At 39.0% G+C, this 17,840-nt stretch overlaps 1 long non-coding RNA gene across 1 annotated transcript in view; it reads left to right on the plus strand.

Annotated features, from left to right (window-relative positions):
- Nucleotides 1-17,840, plus strand: part of LOC144382143 (uncharacterized) — a 242,264-nt gene that overhangs the window by 143,280 nt on the left and 81,144 nt on the right. The window contains exon 2 of the long non-coding RNA XR_013448573.1: nt 2,706-2,818. This is a non-coding gene — a long non-coding RNA (uncharacterized LOC144382143). The remainder of the gene's footprint in view (nt 1-2,705; nt 2,819-17,840) is intronic.

Below are 17,840 nucleotides of genomic sequence, written 5' to 3' on the forward strand. Positions count from 1 at the left end.
AATCATAATCTTGAGGTTCTTCTCATGTTATTTCAAATTAAAATTAAGAAAACAAATCTTATAAATAATTTCAAAATTAACTGTGGCTCATAGACAAAGCTTCAGATTTGCATTTCTTTCATTAAACCTAGGAAAGAAAACTTATTGGATGAAAAGGGAATGAAAGTCAAACAGTCAAAATAAATACACTGGACAATATCCTGGTTATCATTTCCACTAAAAAAAATTTCTGCTAATAATATCGGGAGTGCAGTAGGTTAGAAATACAAATAACCAAAAATCAATTCTTTCAAAGCATTTTGGGAATACAAGGAAGTTTGTCCATTCTTTTTATTCACTTATTCAGCAAAAGTTTACTGCTTATGTCATGTCAGAAACACTACCAACATTGCAAATGTAAAGATGAGCAAATAATAGCCTCTGCCCTTAAGGAGTTCATTAATTAGCAAGATATATATTAAATGTATAATTTTTAATTGAGTAAAATTCAAATACACAGAGATGGATGAAAGGACCACCTAGAGAAAGGAAATAGCTAGAACAAAGACTTGAAAAAGCATGAAATTCACCTAGGCTAACCTATGAAAATTGCAAAGTAGAGTAAAAAGAAAGCAAATCCAAGAAATACACTGCTGTCTTTAATACCGGCCAAAGTAGCTTGAGCTACATCCTCAGCTAATATGAAATAATGAAAGACTATATTGGACTATATTTATCCTGAACATGGAGAAACAAAGGGCAGAAACAAGGTCCAGTTAGAAAACTATTAATATAGGGCGAGAAATAGCAGGGCCAGATTTAAGTAGAGGATGAGAAAAAGGGAAAAGAAAATTTTTGAACTCTTTCTTTGTTCTAAGCAATGTACTACGTATTAAACATGTATCACTAACTCCTCCTAAGAAGGTAATTAAATGGGATAGTTAGTATTATCATCCTGTTTTTACAGATTAGGAATCTGAAGCCCAAAGAGGTTAAATGATTTATCCAAGGTCACACAGCTCAAAAAAATGGAGCCCTAATGGAGGTAGAACAAAAAGTCTTGGGAACTGGTTGGATCAGGGTGAGAGAGAGAGTAAAAGACGAGGCTCAGGTTGTCAGCCTGATTCTTTTTGGTGGTAAGGTTAGCAGGAGTGGACAAATCAGGAAAAGGGCTGGTTTGGGCAGCTGATGAGGAATTCAGTATTGGACTTGATGAGCTTATGCTACTGGTGAGAGATCTTGATGGACAAGTCAATAGTCCATTAAAAATAGAAATCTGGATCTTAGCAGAATGGTCGGGGCTACTGATGGAAACTTGGAAGTTCTCAGCTAAAACTAAACAGTGGGAACAAATGAAATACAGAATGAATATGCTAAGAACAAATTGTAGTTATCCCATGGAGGTGATGGAAAAAAAAGAACAGTGTAAATATAAGTAATGTACTTTTAGCTTGGCAAAAAAGAAAAAGTAAGACATTTTCTTTATACTTTCTCTTCCTGAAATAAGCCAACAATTGAACCTCCGACAATGATCATCATATAGTATAGAGAGTTCATTGCTGTTTCCTGAGGCTGTATACAGATGTTTCCTAAGGGCTGCATTCCCCAACAGCCTGATTTCCTTGTTAGAGGCGTAGGGAAACATTTACTTCACTCAAATCCATTCCTCTAGTCTCAAAAGACTCCTTTTAGGCAAGCCTATTTCAGCTGGGGAATGGCTGGAGATTGATCGAAATCTGTCCCCATGTCTCCTCTACCTCCTCTAGCCTTCTTTATACTTCCAGAACAACTTGAGGACCTTTTAAGAAGCACAAAACAGTATTACTTTTAACTTACTCTTTATGTACTTAGATTTCTCCAAGTGTCAGTGGGTGTGGCAGTTACTATCAGCAACAGTTTTGTTGAGAATCTGGGTGACAGGTGCTGTGTGTCGGATGGGGGAAGGGGGACAGAAGGCATGGTTTCTTCGAAGCAGAGTCAGCTCCACCACACCCTTATTCAGATGGAGCTTAGTCAGAGAGGACAGCAGTATCTCCAAGCAGGGCAAAACTCAGAGGAGTGCTAGATTGGTTTTACTGTTTGGGGCCATTCAGGCACCATTTTATTTTGTCCTAGAATTTTGTAGTCTCCTTCTTCCTAGTAATTTCTATAAAATACCTGAATATTTGGTAGGATAGAGTTACTGCTTTGTTTGAATAGTCAAAACCAGATCCTAGTTATCCACCACTTTTTTTGTTTTTCTTCTATTTGCTTGCCATCTGATAAAATATAACTTTGAGGGCATCAACTGGCAAACCAGATGTTTTGTTTTGTTTTGTTTTAAAGATTTTATTTATTTATTTGACACAGAGAGACACAGCAGGAGAGGGAACACAAGCAGGGGGAGTGGGAGAGGGAGAAGCAGGCTTCCTGCTGAGCAGGGAGCCCGATGCAGGGCTTGATCCCAGGACCCTGGGATCGTGACCTGAGCCGAAGGCAGACGCTTAATGACTGAGCCACCCAGGCACCCCGGCAAACCAGATGTTTTGTTGGCAATAGTGGCAAAACAGACTTACAACCAGTAACTTCTAAAAGTATTCTATGGTTCTCAAAGACAAGTCAACAAAGGTAGTCTTAGGGAATATAATTCCAGGGAAACACTGTTCAAAAATAGTACTGCCCCATGGCAATTTATATCAACTGAAGAATAAAATAATAATATCTGACTATTGTGACATTATTTGCAGTGTACACTCATAGAAAAATGGAATTCTGCATCCAAAAGACACCACAGAGGAGGACGTGCTTAAGTAAGAGGCCACGTGCCAGGAGGATGAGCCGCAGGACCAGACAGACTGAGGTGAGAATCCAACTCTGAATTTACTATGTGACCCTGTACAAGTTATTTCAATTACCTGCAATTATGCCCCCAGATTGTTGTGAATATTAAATACTGAAATGTATTAAAATGCCCAGCAGATTTTTTTCAACAAGTAATTATTGAGCGTCTACTACTCCTACTATGCTGGATGGGGGAAAAGGGAGAGACAAATAAGAATGAATGAGAAAAATATGCTTTCTATCCTCAAGGAGCTACATTGAACAAGTAATTTAAAAAGTACTGGATATAGGGGCACCTGGGTGGCTTAGTCGTTAAACGTCTGCCTTCGGCTCAGGTCATGATCCCTGGTCCTGGGATCGAGCCCCGCATTGGGCTCCCTGCTCGGCAGGAGGCCCACTTCTCCCTCTGCCACTCCCCCTGCTTGTGTTCCCTCTCTCACTGTCTCTCTCTCTGTCAAAAAAAAAATTAAAATCTTAAAAAAAAAAGTACTTCATATAACAAAACAGGTACAGGATACTATACAATAAGAACTCAATAAATAATAGCTTTTATTATTAGCTGACAGCATTATCGTGTGAGTTATTTTATGAATTATTTTAACTTAAAAAACCTTGTAAGGAGTTACTATATCAGAAAAGAGGGGAAATAATTTTTAAGAGAAGAACAGGTATTAAAATTTCAGTCTGTTTATGCATAGAAATGAATTGGTTGGAGTAACAAGTTTAGGATACTTGCATGATGAACTTTTAAATCCACATTGCCAATTTCAAATTGTACCAATCCCCATCATCTGTTTGCACCCAGGCTCATCCTTAATTAAGAACATAGTCTTTGGACCCAGTAATACTTGGTTACTTCCGACAGGATTAGTTGTATAGCCTTTGGCAAACTTTGGACCCTTCCTAAGCTTCACTTTCCTTATCTGTAAATTGAGAATTATGATATATCTTCTTTCCAAATGGTTACGGATAGAGCATTTAGCAACTGGTGCTTAATAAATGATAGCTTTCACTATCGTTATCTTGTAGTATGTACTATGCAAGAGTGAGGAGTCTGCCCTTAAGAGTTGGGGAATCATAAAGTAGCAATTAATGACCCCAATAGGAAGAGCACATGATGCTGCACAGGAATACATTGCAATGCCCCAGGCTAGGATAGAGAGGTAAGTAAGGAAGAGTCTCTGCCTCTGTGAGCTATGCTAAATTAGAAGACATGAGAGAAGCAAAACATGTACCTAATAACCACACTAAAAAGCACAAGGTGTATCAAGTGGTAAATACCCAAAGGAAGACCAATATGTTGTAGAGATTTCTTGTAATGGAAGACTATCTCACCTTGTACATATGGTTTGTGAGCCAATCTGTACTTCTAGGGAACAGTGTCTATGAAACCTCAAAACTAATGGAAATTTTATTGACACAAACCTTCCACTCTGCACAGTATACAAAGTTTGCCACCTCTAATAAGAGACAGCTGGGGGGCCTGGCTTGTTTAGTTGGTAAAGCATGCAACTCTTGATCTCAGGGTCATGAGTTTGAGCCCCATGTTGGACATAGAACCTACTTTTAAAAAAAAGAGGTAGGTGGCCCCTATTATGCATTTATTGTCCAACCGGTTGTACCCACACATACAAACCTCCATTGGAAAGATACTTGAAGCTAGCACATAATGATTAGATCCTGATTTTCAGTGTCCTATTTTTTTGTTTTGTTTTGTTTTGAATCGTTGGGTGTTCTTAGTATAGTTGAAACACAATGTTTCATTAGCTCCAGGTGTACAGCTTAGTGATTTGACAAGTTTACACATTGCGTTATATTCACCACAAGTGTAGCTACCATCTGTCCCGTCATTGACTATCCTCCTTATGATGTGCTGTTTATCTGATTTTCAGTGTTCTCTTCTGAGAAACTCAGAGGGCAGGAAAAATTCAGTCATAGGAAGTTAATTTCCATACCGTAATGACATACGTAATGACATCTCCTTTCATCTTAACATTACAAAAAATCCTGGCATGGGGTTCCAGCCATCAGGGCTCCTGAAATAGTCAGAATCCCTTGAACGGTGGCATTTTGTTTTACTGTTGCTGCTGGTTTCTCACCCTTGCAACTATGCACATCAAGTAAGAAGAGATCTCTCAGTGTATCAGGACTGCAACAGCCTGTGCTAAGGCAAAAACATTCAATACTCGGAGGTGTGTTAATGTATTAAAATAATTATTTTTTTCCCCATAGACTAGGAATGAGCTCAAAATTCATGTTTCGCTTAAAGAGAAAAAAAAAAACTAAATGAAGACCTTATGTGTATTTAAAACTTAGTCTTTCAAGTTTATTCGTTATTGTTGACATAGGCGATAGGTAAGTTTTATTATATTGCACACTTTTGAGCAGAGAACTGCCGTACAACCGAGGAACAGAAAATGAATATGTATTTTGGGGGGTTTTGACTTGAGTCAGTTAACTTCAAGAAGCCTGTCTGTTTCCTAGACATAAATTTAGTTTTTCACAGCCAACTGGGAAGATAGAAGGCTATTTTCAACTGCAACCAAATTTGGGGGGAACTTACTAATCGTTTTAATAAGTTCAGTAAAACCAAAAGGTAAACCACTGACTAAACAGACTAAAAAGAAGCTCCTAAAGGCCTGTTGTTAGAGGCTGAACTGTGTCCCCTCAAATTCATACGTTGAAGCCCTATCGCCCCGTACCTCAGCATGTGACTGCATTTGGAGATAAGGACTTTAAAGAAGTGATTTAGTGCAAACAAAGTCCTACAGGTGGACCCTAATCCAATCTGACTTCCTTGTATGAAGAAGAAATGTGGACACAGACACCTAGAGAGGAAAGACCATGTGAGGACCCTGGGAGAAGAAGGTCACCTGCATGCCAGGGAGAGAGGTCTCAAAAGAAACTGAACCTGTTGACACCTTGATCTTGGACTTCTGGTCTCCAGAACTGTGAGAAAATTAATTTCTGTTATTCAAGCCAACCCCGTTGGTAGTGTTTTGTTATGACAGCCCAAGCACACTAATACAGCTGTGGGTTTCGAACATCATATGGTTCTCGCCCTAAATCTCTCCTTACTGTGCATAATTGACAGCTGCCTGGGTTCTTTTTAAAAAGACACCTAGGGACGCCTGGGTGGCTCAGTCATTAAGCGTCTGCCTTCGGCTCAGGTCATGATCCCAGGGTCCTGGGATCGAGTCCTGCATCAGGCTCCCTGCTCCACGGGGAGCCTGCTTCTCCCTCTGCCTCTGCCTCTCTCTCTCTCTGTCTCTCATGAATAAATAAATAAAATCTTTTAAAATACATAAATAAATAAATAAACAAACAAACAAACAAATAAATAAATAAACAAAAAGACACCTAGACAATAGCAATCATGGATTTGGAGATGCTGGTGTTCCGTGGTCTGTTGACTGGCCCAGAGACGGATCACATGACTGAGGCATCACAGTGAACAATCCTCCTTCCCTTTGAATGGAGTCAAAAGAGGCTCACAGGACAAGGTCAAGACTTTTGTCCATAACTGAAGAGACAAATAATCAAGAGACCTTTTGATATAAAAATAATAGATTACCTATAGCTGGATTGAGATCTGTACTCATTTCTAGCAGTTCCTCATATAATAAATATTGGGATTAAATCAGAATACATGATTCTCATAAATCCTATATTCCATGGCTACCCACATCCACCTAGTCCCTAGAATTCTAGAATTCTAGCCCTCTCCAAACACCTCCCCCTTCTCTGAATGAGGAATAAGAAGTGTGTGTTCATCTAGGATCATGATACCTCTCCTTTCCTTATGTCCAATGTCGTCAGAATGATATCTAATGGCTCTAAGTGACTGAATGCAAGGTTCTTATATGAGGACCCAATGGCTCTGAATTTTGTGAACACCCCAGGGCTGGTGCACCACAGATCCAGCTTCTGTCTCTTGTGCAAGGACTGTTTAAACTGAGCGGTGAGATTGAGCCATTCCTCAAAGCAGAACCTATTCGCAGGAAGCTCAACAATGGTATTTTATACATTTCAAAACTGTTTATTTGTCTCTCCATAAAACATAGCAGAACTCCAAATATCAGCATGTGTCTATTTAAATTCCAAGAACTTCCAGATTTTACTTTTGGTGGTTTCTTCTGACTTCACAAATTTCTCACTCTTAACATTGTTTATGCTTCTATCTTTGCACTAACAAGCATAAAAGTCCAGTAATCTCAGTAGTCTGCATCATTGAAAATGGCACCTTAGCTTTAGGATTCCATCGGGCCCTAGGTTTAGACATTTTTAGGAGAGTCGTTAACTCCTGCTGCTAGGTTATTGTCAGGATATTGTTGCATTTGCTTTGAGGGAGCGTTTCATGCCAGGGGCTGTCAGGGTGCTAAAAAGGTGAGAGAGCGGCAAGTACACCACACCAGCTGCTCAATGGATACCCGTTTGGCGTCTGCTTGCTGACAAGTCCTAGTCTGCATGGTGACATTCTGAGACTTCATTTCGCCATAACGTACCACCTGGTGGGGAGGTGGTTGCTGGGAGGCCTAGAGCCCTCATCTTCCTGCAACCATCGAAGGGTACCTTTAGTAAAGGAAAAAAGGGGGAGGGAGACAGAGAGAAAGGGGGGGAGGGAGAGAGAGGGGGTGGGGGGGACAGGAACCAAGGAAAGAAGGAAATGAAGGGAAGGAGGAAAAGAGGGTGAAAGGGGGAAATGGAGGGTGGTTGAATCATTCGGTTTCCCTGTAACAGTCAAAATCCTTCGCAAACTCAAATGAAGGCTGTGGGTCGGCCTGTGCTATCAAAAAGGGAGGGAAGATACTGGAGCGTTCATTTCCTTCCACAGGTGGTGAACCTGCAGAAAAAAGCAGGATGGGAAGTTACAAAGGAAATGGCAGGCTAGAGCTTAGGAAAAAGTAGATTCCTTAAGTTTTTCTTCCCTGGTCCTGTACCACAGAGGAAAGAGGTAGAAAAGAGACTGGCCTGGGCTTGAGCAGCACCCCTAGGGACTCCAGTTAGTGGGGCGCCAGCGTCCTCCTATGCCTTAGCTCCTCCCACCTGCCCCGTCCACCAGCTCTTCCTTTCTTCCATCAAAACCTAGCCTATCTTCCTGAATATTTTAGTCTGACAAACCTATTTTCATTCCAGATTATTTGATATCCTCAGTTTCCTAAACAAATATTAAACTATAATCATCGTTACTATTCACAGTATTCTGGGATTTTAGCAAATTTTTCCAAAAACTGCAGAACTTGATATATATACAGTGCGATTTATTATACCTGCTCCTTTGCGTTTCCTGCCTGCCCGTGGTACAAATGTGTTCTGTAAACAGTGGGGCTTCATAAATACCCCTGCGTGGCTCTTCAGTGAGGCTTTTTTTATACTGCATATTTTTTATGCAGTCACTCACAGAGTAAGAATAATAACAAACACCTCCATTCTGAGAACACCCATCAAGTGATAGAATACAGAACCTGCCACCTAGGTGGCCAGGGATGTGTTTAGACTTAAAGAGGAGCCTGAGGTCTGGAAGAAGCAGTCACGTTTTCTTTCCATTTAGAGTCAAAAGTGGGAACTCACCAATCTTTGGTTGCATTACCAGAAAATCCGGTAAAACATGGTTTGTGTGGTTTTCAGGCTCTCTGGAATGCATTGAATATGAACATCTTTGGAAAACAGAACTATGAGAAATTCTTATACCCTTCACACTCCCTGGTAATATTTTCATCTCTCTGACTTCTCCTTAAACAACTAGCAAATATCTGTTGGGGTAGATCTAGCTAGCAAAAAAAGAACATAAGATTTTGAAATTTACCATTTGCCGATCAATTTCTTTTCTGGGTTAAGTTTACTGAGACTGACCCCTAAGAAAAATTTTAGAAGAAAGGAACCAGGTAGAATCTTCGCGTAGATCTCAGCAACGAGAGCTGAATTTCCATGTTTTGTTTCTGGGTTTTGTTTTTTCTCATTCATACATGCAAAAATAGAGCTCAGTTATTATGCTAGTAAGAGGAATAAAAATTACGTATGTATTTACTGAGAATTGAACTTTAAAATAGAATAGCAAAGGCTATTGGGAAAAGTGTTAAATCTAACAGATGGAACATTTTCACATTTTAATTCCAACATAAGGTTTTTAATTATTGTCAGTAAGTGGTGAGAATCCTTCCCATTGTTTGTTTATCTGGCCTTACATAATATTCATCTTAAAAAAATATTCATCTAACTAGGACCAATATCCAGAGATTTACATTTGTATTTTAAAGGAAGACTGGGGGTGCCTGGGTGGCTTAGTTGGTTAAATGTCTGTCTTCCTCTCAGGTTATGATCTCTGGGTCCTGGGATTGAGGCCACACTACGGGCCTCAGCCTCCCTGCTTAGCAGAGAATCTGCTTCTCTCTCTCCCTCGGGCCCCTTCCTCTCCCTTTGTCCCTTCCCCCCTTTGTGATCTCTCTCTCTCAAATAAATAAAATCTTTAAAAAAAAAATAAAGGAAGACTGTATCACAAGTGAGATTATTGTACTTCAAAATAGCAGTTTTTATATACACACATGCATATACACACAATATAAAAACAAAAGCCTTTTCATCCATGTTTATGGTGACTGTCTAATTATTACTTCAATTAGGAGGGTGCTGTTAAATTTTCTATTTCATCTTGAGTCAGTAAGTTAGTTTTCAAGTAATTTGTCTATTCATCCAAGTTACCAAATTTGTTGGCAAAAAACTATAATAGAATATATAAAATAATAAAATAGTATAAACTATAATATTTCTTTTCTATTCTTTTAGTATCAGTTAGACCTATAGTGAGTACCACTCTTTCATTCCTGTTAATGGTAATTTCTATTTTCTTTTTCCTTGATCAATTTAGTTAGGGGTTTATCAATTTTGTTGCTCATTAAAAGAACCTATTTTTGACTGTTAATTTTCTCTATTGCTTGTCAGTTGTCTATTCCATTTATTTTCGTTCTTATCTTTACTATTACCTTCCTTCCACTACCTTTGAATTTACTCTTTTTCCAGATTCTTAAGGCAAAATCTTCAATAATTACTTTTAAAACTTTCTTCTTTTCTAGTACAAACATTTAAGGTTATAAATTTTCTTCTAAACATTGTTTTAAGCTGCATCATACAAATTTTGATATGTTGTATTTTCTTTACCATTCAGTTAAAAATATTTTCTGATGCCCTGTGTAATTTTTCTTTGACCCATGAGTTGTTTAGAAATATGTTAGGGTGCCTGGGTGGCTCAGTCGTTAAGCATCTGCCTTCGGCTCAGGTCATGATCCCAGGGTCCTGGGATCGAGCCCCGCATCGGGCTCCCTGCTCCGTGGGAAGCCTGCTACTCCCTCTCCCATTCCCCCCGCTTGTGTTCCCTCTCTCGCTGTCTCTCTCTCTGTCAAAAAATAAGTTAAAAAATCTTAAAAAAAAAAAAAGAAATATTTATTTTCCAAATGTTTGGCATTTTCTCTTGATATCTTTTTGGTTTTGATTTCTAATATAAATCCATTGTGGCCAGGAAACAATCTATATGATTTTAGTATTTTTAATTTTATTGAGACTTATTTTATGGCCTACTATATAGTCTGTCTTGGTTTATATAATATCTATACTTGAAAATAATGTATATTGTGCCATTATTGGCTGTAATTAATTAGGTCAAAGTAGTTGATAGTGTGTTCAGAAACCCTATGCCTTTACTGATTGCCTGTGAAATTGTTCTATCATTCATAAAAGAGAGATTTTGAAATCTCCAAGTATGATTGTGGATTTGTGGATCTATGTCTCTTTAACTGTGTCCATTTTTGTTCCATGTATTTTGAATGCTGCCATCAGGTACTTACACCTTTGTGATTTTTATGTCTTCCTGATGAATTGACTCTAATATGCCTTTTTATCTGTTAATATTCTTTGTCTAAAGGTTTACTTTATCTGATATTAGTATAGTCACAAGCTTTCCTATGCTGACTGTTTGCATGGTATATCTTTCTTTATCCACTCAATTTTCTTTCAGCCTGTGTTGTATATTACAAGCACATTGCTCGTAGACAATATGGTTGGGTCTTACTCTTTTAATCAGTGCTCAATAAGCTTTCTTTTCCTTTCATCATTATTTTGGCTTCACTCCTATTTCGTAGTCTTTCTTGGTGCTATAGACTCTACAGTTGACCATAGAGTCAACTCTATAGACCAAAGACCCTAATATTTAAAGTCAGTCGTCATTTTACAGTCCCTTTATGCACATGGTCTTGAGTCAGAGAGATCATTGTAGTTTCACTTTCTCAACTCTTCCCAGCAATCTTACAACTTTCTTGAGACGGAGAGATCAAGATGACCCAAGGAATTCCTAATAATAGTCATTAAACCTAAGTTCAACTCCTTGTAGTGCTTGTTATAACCTACCAGGGCCCTAACCTAAGAAGAGGCTTTGGCTTTATGTCAAAACATTAGGGAATAAATGTTCATGTGTAAGTTTAAAGTGACATAAAATATTTATGATGCCCAAAACAAACAAACAAACAAAGCACAATAAAGTTTGAGAAGCACTGCTCAAATAAATAAATAAATAAATAAATAAAAGGATTTTTTAAATTATTTAGCGTTTGACTAGGGCAAAGCCTGTACACACTCTATTCTAGTTCTGATCAGGGCTAGAGTTGTGTTCCCATTCGCAGACGATTCAGCTGAGGACAGAGTTTCTGATCACTCAGAATCCCGTTCCCGGTAGTAACGGAGGAACTGAGGCCTCTTTTCTTCAAATATAGTCACAGTTGCTTTTCCCTAAATGTCCTTCCTTTCTTTCTGTCCTTGACACACGTCTAACACTTTTTAGTCCATCCCATTCTCTTGGAATATTGTTGTCATTTAAATGTTCCCTTTTCAGAAAGAGCTTTGTACTCTCTACACCCATGGAAATCACACTGTGTCTGCCTCTGAAGTAAAACCACTACCAAAGGAAACTGACATCATACTGAAATCCATCGAGGTGGTTGATTAATTTCTTACCCTCTTTGCTCTTTCTAAACCATTCTACCCATGTCTAAATAAAGTGTCCCCCAGATCCTATAGATTTATTCAAAAAATACTGAATGAATGTGGCTGTGTGCTAGACACTGTTCTAGGAGCTGGGAATACAGAGGTGAATGGGACAGGAAGTGTCGCTCTCAGGGATTTTAGTTTGTAGTGATCAGAGACTGATAATAAGTCAACACAAAAATAAACAAGATACTTTCCAATGAATGCCTAGAATGTTGCTGAATCTGATGAGAAGGGAAAGGATTAGAGAGGAAACAAAATTTAGAAAATGACGGGGTCCTTACTCCTTTCCCAGATGAAGCCATGGTAGAGGATGGGAGGTCATAGGACCCTAGAGAGATCCGAAGACTTAGGAGAATAAAAAGAGACCCATGCCCATTTTTTGGTTAGGGCACAGGAAAGAGGCAAGACTTCAGTATTTCCCCCAGGCTCAGCATGCTTTAGGAGCAAAAGAAATATTGACTTGTGATATCTACACAGATGGTCTGAGACATCCCCACAGAGTACTATGTTCCCCAAGATATTTCAGAAAAATGTCAAAATGCAGAGACAGTCATGATTATAGCACAGATTATTGACTGGCCAAAGAGGCCTTATAATTGAAGCATGAACATTGACCTTGAGAGATGTCTTTTTCTACTTTAGAATCTTAGTTTTAACCCCAGCTGGCATGTCTAGAAAACAACTCCAATGTCCGTTTAAAAAAAAAAAATCATTCCTACATTTGTGCATAGTATTGAAATAGAATGCAAAAAAAAAAAAAAAAGAAAAGAATAAAAGCACTGAAGAATTAAAAGTAACCCTACAGATGATTAAAAGCCAGAGTTGCCCAATTAAACTAAAGCTCACACAGAAGTGCATGTGAAATGTACCTTTATACAGCCAGCCCCCTTCACACGTTCCATGACTTCTATGCAGAAAAATCCTTAGGTTTTCTTTTTTTTCAGTTCCCTTTCAATTTGCACAAAGCTTTAAATGTGTGAACATTGCAACCACCTCACACTCTTACCTAGATAACCACTGCTTATATGTGTTTGATTAAGTCAGCCATGTCCAAGGGTGGATAATCGCTTGTGATTTCACAGATAAACTTGAGTTTCTTTGGTGCTAAAGCTAAAATCCCCTTCCTGGAGCAAGGTCAGTGGCAGAGGGCTAGGAGAACCCAGTCTACCCATGTTCTGGCAGCACCAAATTGCTTTTCCACACTCTCTCTCTGTTGTCTTGATTCCCCAGTCTAGGAAATTTAATTTTCTTTGAAATTGGATTAATTTTTTTGATGAAGTTAAAAATTCTCAGAAAAACCATCTCAAAAAACCATCAAAATATACTTATGTGTTCCATACACTTAAATATATATATGCATTTTTTGTTCACCGATCTTCAGAACCAAGAAAGGCTTTTGAAAAATATTGTCTTTTTTTACTTGTAAGTTTATTATTCTTACAGCTGTTTTCCTAAATTCACAATTTTTATTACCATTTTTCAATATTACCTCTGGAAATACCCAAAGATATCAGTTTCTATACATGCTTTTTTTAGTAAAAAAAAAAAACTCCAACCCAGGCTTTAACCACTTTGAAAGCTAAGTGTGGGGGCGCCTGGGTGGCTCAGTCATTAAGCGTCTGCCTTCAGCTCAGGTCATGATCCCAGGGTCCTGGGATCGAGCCCCGCATCGTGCTCCCTGCTCTGCGGGAAGACGGTTTCTCCCTCTGCCACTCCCCCTGCTTGTGTTCCCTCTCCCGCTGTGTCTCTCTGTGTCAAATAAATAAATAAAATCTTTAAAAAAAAAAAAAGAAAGCCAAGTGTGACCGGCTCATAAGAACACTGGCCTCCCAATAGGGACAGGCAACAGATCGTGTCATTGTGGAAACAGACACCTGCCTGCAAGCTTAGACCATGGCAGAATTCATGATCAAACATTAAGCAGTCTGTGGACCTGGTGTTAGAATCAGCATAGGAGAAATATCAATAAAACTTAGGTATGATTTCAGACCCTTCACCTCTAGGTGCTGGAAGTATTACATGTTTTAGGTTTCCACAAATTCCATGATCTGGCAACATCTGAACCTTCTCTCTATATTTCATTAGCTTTCCAGAGACTTATTTTCTCACGGCTTCTGCTTCCCAGTCCTGGCATGCTGTGCGTACCCAGATGTCTTCACTGTTATCTGCACCGAAACCATTTCCAGCGAACATTTTACAAATACAAGATGGATATATGTAGATCACAAAAAGATGAGCAGTCATATGGACCAGTTAGCCTCCCATCTTTTCTTCCTGACCTTCTGTCCCTTCATTTTCTTCTTACTTTCTAACATGTAGAAGATGTTGTTCAGTGCTATCAATAAGGCATGCCTGGGTCTGGGGATGGGGCACATGTGTGATTATTAATATGCAATCTAGAGCATATCCTAACTTAATATTTGTTTCCCAGCCTGGCCAGGGGGCTTGCTTTCCTGGGTTTTTTTATGAAAATAATAGATTAGTTGAGGATGACTGAGTTCATGCTGTGAAATGAGTAATATATACACTTTTCCTAAATAGCTACTTAGTTTAATACATGGACTACCCTGAAGATTATAGAGTAGAGTGAGTCACAGATAAAAGCTCAGTCTCTGTTCTGATGCACTCTGTATTCTCTTTCTTCTTGTATAATCCACATCCTGCTGATTCCTCTGGTCTGTGTCTCATGTTGTTTCTGCATGGTGACAATAGGGTCCTTGCTTTCTGTCTCCAGTGATGTACGTGCTCAACTTCCACCTTAAGATCAATCTTCTTCCATTGTTTTTAAGGGTGCTTATTTTCTCTCACTCTTGTCAAAATTCCTCCTACCGAAGACTTATTCTTCTGCATGCACTTTATTGGTAAGTAAAGTTATAGTTTTCTACTTTTAGTAGAAAAGCAATATCTATTTTGGTACCTTATAGGAAAATGGAATTGCAATGTGAATGGAAACACTGACTCTTTTTTTTTAACTTGGTAACTTTATTGTATGTAAATTATATCTTCATAAATTAGATTTTTTAAAAAGTGACATGCCATTTTCTGATGACACTTTACCATCCTCCTGGGCTGCCCGGCTTCAGGCTTCTACTGTTTAACCCCTTCCTGCCTCTTTAATGTAACTAGTCACATGAAATACATTGAAAGGCTTTGTACTGAACTGAAGATCACACAGGCATGAATGCATGCATGCACACACACAAATAGAGACAGAGAGAGTTCCAGTTTCAATTTAGAGAGCTCCTAAAGAAAAAAGAGAAATGCCCACTGAATATGAATAAACTGGGTTTCCATTGAAAAAGCTGTGGTTACAGAGCGACATAATGTTGCCAACAAATGTCTAAAAAAACTCTCAGCTGTGAACTGACACATGCTGGACCCAAAAACTATAACTCTGGTGTGAAAATGTGATGTGACTAACCCATTGAAAATATCACTGGAAAAAATATATCACTGACAGCAAAACAGGCTGTGGATTTTTTTTTACTTCAGTATCCATAAATATCTCATCGCTGTTTGGACAATTGCATTTATTTCGGAATATGGGTTTACTGTTCTCGGAGCAGTTTGCAGACATTCTGTTATTCCATTTTACAAGTTCTTGACAGTGAAATGATGTGTTCTGTGTTCTCTAACATCGGGTCTTCATCCTATTTTCCAACAACATGTGCAGAAGTGCCTTTCCCTGTAGTGGTACGTGCCTTCAGCAACTGAGACCCCTCATGGTGTTTTCTCCACACAGAGTTCTGTGTGGACACCCTCCAGAGACTCAGGATATATTACGTGTTCTACCTCTTTCCTTCCATCATGGACCTTCTTGTTCTTATCTTCTGTGTTCAATCTCTATCCCACTCCTCACGTGTGGGTTCTGTCTCCCTGCCCAGCATCCTCACATTAACACAATATGAAGACTATATTCCTGGCTTTATACTCCAAGTTCTGTTCCTGGGATCACCCTGCATCTTGAGGTATCATTGAGGCTCCCTATGATCTAAGTCAGGTCAACCACTCCAAGTTCACTCTTGCCTGAAAAGGAGTTTAAAAATCACATTTGCAACGATTTGAGGGGGAGAACATTCTCTTCCTCTCAAATACGTTCCCCACCTATTTACTAGTACCTTTAATTAATTTATCCCATAAACATTATATTATATCATAATGTCATGACATTTTCTTGTCCTTCTAGAATCTTTTTTTTTTTTTTTGGCTGGGTACAGTATATTTTATTGATGGTACATGAGAAGGTAGGGCTCCCCAAGCCACTCCCTTTGTTCAGGGGGTCTGGGATGGAAACTGTGAAGGTTGGGAGATCTCAGTGTGTTAGAGGATGAGTTGGGCAAGGACTTCCCGACAGCTGAGGGCCTATCTCTTCCTCTTGCTCTCACTGGGGCTGGTGGTCCAGGGGCTCTTACTCCTTGGAAGTCATGTGGCCCATAATGTCCACCACCCAGTTGTTATAGCCAAATTCATTGTGATACCAGGAAATGAGGATGACAGAGTGGAGATGTGCTTTCCATTGATGACAAGTTTCCCATTCTCAGCCTTGACCATGCTGTTGAATTTTCCATGGGTGGAATCATATTGGAATATGTAAACCATGTAATGGAGGTCAATGAAGGGGTCATTGATAGTGACTATACCCACTTTGCCAGAGTTAAAAGCAGCCCTGGTGACCAGGTACCCCAATATGGCCAAATCCATTTACTCTGACCTTGACCATTGTGTCTCAGGGATACGGCTGGTACTGCACCAGAAGATGCAGCTGTCTGTCAAGCAGGGAGGAACAGAGAGCCCATTCTAGAATTTCCAATACTTGCTAAATTTGAATCATCCAGGGCCTGGCATTTTTTCAAATCTGGGAACAAGTTTTAATACGGAGACAGAAGCTTGGGACTGAGTTACAGGGGGGACATCTAGGACACCAGATGAGTGCATGTGCACATGCATGTGTGGTGCTTACATGTGCTCAGAATAAGGCTGCTGTTTCTGTCTCCAAATCACAGAGTCACCCTTTATTTTGCTGCAATTTTTTATTCTTAAAAAAAGTACAGAGGTAAATAAGTCTAATTTTTCTGTAGAAATAATTTGTACAACAAAGAAGCTGAGGATGGCTTAATTTAATTCCTAATCATACAAACTATGTAATTTCTCAGGAAGGAACCTGCATTGATTAGGCACCTGGACAAGTCAGAGGCATCACCAACATTATTTCAATTCTCCCAGCAACCATAGAAGGCAGCTATTATTGTTCCCAATTTCGTGAGAAAGAAACTAGGCAAGGTCACAGACCTATTACTAACACAGGCAGGATTCAAATCTAACTCCCTGCCACCTCATCTTATGTATTTTTTACATTCCATATACAAGAGGGGATCTAGTATAGTTAGAGCTCAGATTTTGAAATCAGAAGACCTGGGCTCAAATCTTGCCTCTGCCCTTACTATGTCTGAGATGCAACAATTTACCTCTCACTCTTGACTACTTCCAGTTTTATATTCTTTAACGTTCATCCTAACTTTCATTTCTGTTGATTAGTGTCTATTACTCTTTCCATTGCTCATTGTCCATATGTCATCATAAGCCTTATGTTCCCCCCTCCATCTGTAATTTCCATCACCGTGTCAAATTCAGATTTAGTTGCTGGCATCTCTTGACACTTCTGAAATTAAAAGGCTGGACATTTTGGCATTACCTCAACTGTCAATTTCATTCACACTAAAGAATACTTAGTCAATGTTATTTCTTCAAAGAAATTATCATGTTTACAGTGTTTCTATACACAACAGATGGTTATGCAGTTTCTGTATCTCATCCATGTCAAAATGTGGTTCCTTTATCTCAAATGAGGAGGGCAAGTTTAAAGTGGCTGGCTCTTGAAGGGACCAGCTCTTAGTTGGACTAATATATCATGAAAGTATGTACTGACCATAAAATTGTATGCTTTTTTATCTAAAGATTCCTATTCCAAAGAATAGGATTGTTGACATGACATAAAACAATAATGGCCA

The sequence above is a fragment of the Halichoerus grypus genome, chromosome 6 (genome assembly GCF_964656455.1).
Source record: "Halichoerus grypus chromosome 6, mHalGry1.hap1.1, whole genome shotgun sequence".
Taxonomy (NCBI): domain Eukaryota; kingdom Metazoa; phylum Chordata; class Mammalia; order Carnivora; family Phocidae; genus Halichoerus; species Halichoerus grypus.